Here is a 6,020-nt window from a genome sequence, read left to right on the forward strand (position 1 = left end):
AATTTAAAAAATTCATGGAAACCAATGAAAATCAAAACACAACTGTCCAAAATCTTTGGGATACAGCAAAGGCAGTCCTGAGAGGGAAGTATATAGCAATACAAGCCTTTCTCAAGAAACAAGAAAGGTCTCAAATAGGCAACCTAACCCTACACCTAAAGGAGTTAGAGAAAAAACAGCAAATAAAGCCTAAACCCAGCAGGAGAAGAGAAATAATAAAGATCAGAGCAGAAATCAATGAACTAGAAACCAAAAGAACAGTAGAACAGATCAACGAAACTAGGAGCTGGTTCTTTGAAAGAATTAACAAGATTGATAAACCCCTGGCCAGACTGATCCAAAAGAAAAGAGAAATGACCCAAATCAACAAAATCATGAATGAAAGAGGAGAGATCACAACCAACACCAAAGAAATACAAACAATTATAAGAACATATTATGAGCAACTCTATGTCAGCAAATTAGATAACCTGGAAGAAATGGGTGCATTCCTAGAGATGTATCAGCTACCAAAATTGAACCAGGAAGAAATAGAAAACCTGAACAGACCTATAACCACTAAGGAAATTGAAGCAGTCATCAAAAATCTCCCAAGAAACAAAAGCCCAGGGCCAGATGGCTTCCCAGGGGAATTCTATCAGACATTTCAAGAAGAATTAAAGCTTTGCACAGTGGCAGTATCGTAGCCAATGAGGTTTATCCGAGGCGCGATTATTGCTAATTGAAAACTTTTCTCAAGAAGAATTAATACCTATTCTCCTGAAACTGTTCCAAAAAATAGAAATGGAAGGAAAACTTCCAAACCCATTTTATGAGGCCACCATTACCTTGATCCCAAAACCAGACAAAGACCCCATCAGAAAGGAGATTTACAGACCAATATCCTTGATGAATATGGATGCAAAAATGCTCACCAAAATACTAGCCAATAGGATCCAAGAGTAGATTAAAAGGATTATTCACCATGACCAAGTGGGATTTATCCCTGGGCTGCAAGGTTGGTTCAACATCCGCAAATCAATCCACGTGATACAATACATTAACAAAAGAAAGAACAAGAATCATATGATCCTCTCAATAGATGCAGAAAAAGCATTTGACAAAGTACAGCATCCTTTCTTGATCAAAACTCTTCAGAGTATAGGGATAGAGGGTATCTACCTCAATATCATAAAAGCCATCTATGAAAAACCTACAGCGAATATCATTCTCAATGGGGAAAGGCTGAGAGCTTTTCCCCTAAGATCAGGAATGTGGCAGGGATGTCCACTCTCACCACTGCTATTCAACATAGTATTAGAAGTTCTAGCCACAGCAATCAGACAACAAAAAGAAATCAAAGGCATCCAGATCGGCAAAGAGGAAGTCAAACTCTCACTCTTTGCAGATGATATGATACTGTATGTGGAAAACCCAAAATACTCCACCCCAAAACTGCTAGAACTCATACAGGAATTCAGTAAAGTAGCAGGATATAAAATCAATGCACAGAAATCAGTGACATTCCTATACACCAACAACAAGACAGAGGAGAAACAAATCAAGGAGTCGATCCCATTTACAATTGCACCCCAAACCATAAGATACCTAGGAATAAATTTAACCAAAGAGGCAAAGGATCTGTACTCAGAAAACTATAAAATACTCATGAAAGAAATTGAAGAAGACACAAAGAAATGGAAAAACGTTCCATGCTCATGGATTGGAAGAACAAACATTGTGAAGATGTCAATGCTACCTAGAGCAATCTACACATTCAATGCAATCCCCATCAAAATACCATCCACTTTTTTCAAAGAAATGGAACAAATAATCCTAAAATTTGTATGGAACCAGAAGAGACCCCGAATAGCCAGAGGAATATTGAAAAGAAAAGCAAAGCTGGTGGCATCACAATTCCGGACTTCCAGCTCTATTACAAAGCTGTCATCATCAAGACAGTATGCTTCTGGCACAAAAACAGTCGCATAGATCAATGGAACAGAATCGAGAGCCCAGAAATGGACCCTCAACTCTATGGTCAACTAATCTTTGACAGAGCAGGAAAGAATGTCCAATGGAAAAAGACAATCTCTTCAACAAATGGTGTTGGGAAAATTGGACAGCCACATGCAGAAGAATGAAACTGGACCATTTCCTTACACCACACACAAAAATAGACTCCAAATGGTTGAAAGACCTAAACGTGAGACGGGTCCATCAAAATCCTAAGGGAGAACACAGGCAGCAACCTCTTCGACCTCAGCCACAGCAACTTCTTCCGAGAAACATCACCAAAGGCAAGGGAAGCAAGGGCAAAAATGAACTATTGGGATTTCATCAAGATAAAAAGCTTTTGCACAGCAAAAGAAACAGTCCACAAAACCAAAAGACAACCGACAGAATGGGAGAAAATATTTGCAAATGACATATCAGAGAAAGGGCTAGTATCCAAAATCTCTAAAGAACTTATCAAACTCAACACCCATAGAGCAAATAATCCAAACAAGAAATGGGCAGATGACATGAACAGACATTTTTCCAAAGAAGACATCCAAATGGCCAACAGACACATGAAAAAGTGCTCAACATCGCTCGGCATCAGGGAAATCCAAATCAAAACCTCAATGAGATACCACCTCACACCAGTCAGAATGGCGAAAATTAAGAAGTCAGGAAACGACGGATGTTGGCAGGGATGAGGAGAAAGGGGAACCCTCCTACACTGTTGGTGGGAATGCAAGCTGCTGCAACCACTCTGGAAAACAGTATGGAGTTTCCTCAAAGTTGAAAATAGAGCTACCATACGCTCCAGCAATTGCACCACTGGGTATTTACCCCAAAGATACAAATGTAGGGATCCGAAGGGGTACGTGCACCCCAATGTTTATAGCAGCAATGTCCACAAGGGCCAAACTGTGGAAAGAGCCAAGATGTCCATCGACAGATGAATGGATAGTGAAGATGTGGTATATATACACAATGGACTATGATGCAGCCATCAAAAGGAATGAGATCTTGCCATTTGCAACGACGTGGATGGAACTGGAGGGTGTTATGCTGAGTGAAATAAGTCCATCAGAGAAAGACATGTATCATATGACCTCACTGATATGAGGAATTCTTAATCTCAGGAAACAAACTGAGTGTTGCTGGAGTGGTGGGGGGTGGGAGGGATGGGGTGGCTGGGTGATAGACATTGGGGAGGGTATGTGCTATGGTGAGCGCTGTGAATTGTACAAGAATGATGAATCACAGATCTGTACTTCTGAAACAAATAATGCAATATATGTTAAGAAAAAAAAAAGAAGAAGATAGCAGGAGGGGAAGAATGAAGGGGAGTAAGTCGGAGGGGGAGAGTAACCATGAGAGACGATGGACTCTGAAAAACAAACTGAGGGTTCTAGAGAGGAGGGGGTGGGGGGATGGGTTAGCCTGGTGATGGGTATTAAAGAGGGCACATTCTCCCTGGAGCACTGGGTGTTATGCACAAACCATGAATCATGGAACACTACATCAAAAACTAATGATGTAAGGTATGGTGATTAACATAACAATAAAAAAATTATTTAAAAAAATAATAGGTACATACTTGTTATAATTAGTATATCTTCCTGCTGACTTAGTTTACCCCCTTTATTCTTTTTTTTTTATAATGTATTATTTGTTTCAGAGGTACAGATCTGTGATTCATCATTCTTACTCAATTCATAGCGCTCACCATAGCACATACCCTCCCCAGTGTCTATCACCCAGCCACCCCATCCCTCCCATCCCCCACCACTCTTTATTCTTAATACTGTTTGTTCCTTTAAGTTCTATCTTGTCTGTATCAGTCCTTTTTTGTAAGTAATTGCCTGGTATATCTCATTCCATATATTAACATTCATCTTTTGTGTCTTCAAGTTTTATGTGAGTCCCTTGTAAAAGTACTATAGTTATTTTTTTTTCAAATCTGAAAATATTAGTGTTTTAGCATACGAATTTAGTCTTAATTTTACTGTGACTATTCCTATATCAGAAATTATCTTAGCCATGCGATATTATGGGTTTTTTCATTCCTCCTGTCTCTTCTGAATACTTCTTTTATACCCATTTCTCTTCCTTCCATTCTACTGGCTGAGTTCCAAAATTAGTTTTTTTCCTCATTGTACTAGAAATTCTATATTCTAGTCATGACCTTTCTTAACATTTTAACATGTATAACAACTTAAACTGTAAAGAGTATTCATGTTTTTCACTACCTCAAACCATACAAGTACATTTAAATACTTTAATTCAGATAATCTCCATCCAAAGTATTGTTGTGAAGTAATTACCTGCATCATGATTTTGATTGTTACTCCCTTAATTAGACATGACTATTGTGCTATACAGTGTTTCCTTATGTTTGCCCATATGTTACCAATTTATTTGATCATCACTCTGTCTTGTATCTCACATATTTCTTCTGGGATTATTTTTCTTCAGCCTTAAAAATATCTTTTAGAAATTTCTTTTACAAAGGCCTGTTAGCAGTAAGCTCTCCCAGCTTTTTATTGACTTAAATGATTTCATTTCACCCTCATTTAACTAAGTACACAATTATAGGTTGACAGCTTTATGCTTCTCAGAACTGGAAGATATTATTGGAATATTCTGTGCTTAGCATTGTTGCTATTGATGAGAAATCTATTGTCAGTTGTCATTTGTGTACAAACAAACTTCCTTTTCTCTCTGGCTACATAATTAGGATCTCTGGTTTTTAGTTTTATTGTGTTCTGCAGGTTCACCTCAGTATGTGTAGCTGTGGATTTTTTTCCCCCAGTTTTCCTGGGATTTATATTGCTTCTTAAAACGGAGGATCAATAATTTCCATTAACTTTGGAAAATTATGATTCTTTCATTCACCATTACGTCAACAAAGATTGCCTTTCTCTTATTCATTCTATTCTTTTTCTGAGATACTAAATATACTAAGAGGAGAAACTTCTCTTTATCTTCCCTCTTAATTGCTCTGTCATATTTTTTATTTTTTCTCTTGTACTGCATTCTCGTTAATTTCTTCATGTCTATCTTCCAGTCTTTTAATTCTCTCTTCAGTGTGTTTAATTTGCCATTTAACCAATTATTTAAGTTTTCAATTTCAACTATATATTTTGCTTTTAGAAGTTTGGTTTTATTTTTCAAATGTATGGAGTTATTTTAATAGACATTTGTTTCTTGCTCAAATTTATCATTATATCATTGCTATTAACACTTTAAGCATGTTCATTTCATATTCTGTCTTGTATTATTACCATATCTATGTCCCTAATTCTCTTTCCTGCTAATTTTCACCCATCATAGCTTGGTGGCTATTGTGTTTGGTGATCTTATATTGTGAGTTTATATTTGGTCAGTCTCTGTGTATGGGAATCCTGAAAATCTTGGTTCAAGGGACATTCTTCCAGGAAGATTTGTTTTTCCTTTTGTTACATACCACAGTATACTACTAACTTGTGTGAGGGCATCATCTATGACTAGATATCATCAGAGGTGTCTTTATCCCCATGTAGGATTCAAACCAGAGATGCTAATTGTTTTCACTGAAGCTCTTTGAGGGTTCTAGCTTTATGTCACTGTCTCCATTCCAAACACCCTCCCCCCTGCACCATCTTTTATATGCCTTAGAATTTGTTCTGGTTCACTGAAAAGACATTAAAACTTCAGGATTTATGTAGCTATGATTAGCAGATGTCTCCAAGGTATGTGTAACTTCATTTCTGGCTTACTATACTGGTATTTGTTCTCATCCTTTTGAGGGCACTCAAGAATTTCCTTAATTTTTCAAGAGCTAAGCTCTTGTCCATGCAGTGGGAGAAAGTTTAGAATATAGAATCTCCAAGATTTACTAAAAGCAGAAGATAGGAAGCAGAAGATAGGAAAATGTCCACCTTATTAGGTTACATCAAGATTAAATAAGAAAAAAAGAACTTAGCAGAGCTCCTTATATCATAAGTGTTTGATAAATGTTAGTTAAAAAAAATGGAGTTTTAAAAAAAATTTTCTATATGAGGCTT

The 6,020-nt window shown here is 37.1% G+C and overlaps 1 pseudogene; it reads left to right on the top strand.

Annotated features, from left to right (window-relative positions):
* The first annotated feature begins 660 nt into the window (after positions 1 to 660).
* On the top strand, positions 661 to 817 carry LOC118357027 (annotated as a pseudogene).
* Positions 818 to 6,020: the final 5,203 nt, after the last annotated feature.

This window comes from Zalophus californianus, chromosome 5 (assembly GCF_009762305.2).
Source record: "Zalophus californianus isolate mZalCal1 chromosome 5, mZalCal1.pri.v2, whole genome shotgun sequence".
Taxonomy (NCBI): Eukaryota; Metazoa; Chordata; class Mammalia; order Carnivora; family Otariidae; genus Zalophus; species Zalophus californianus.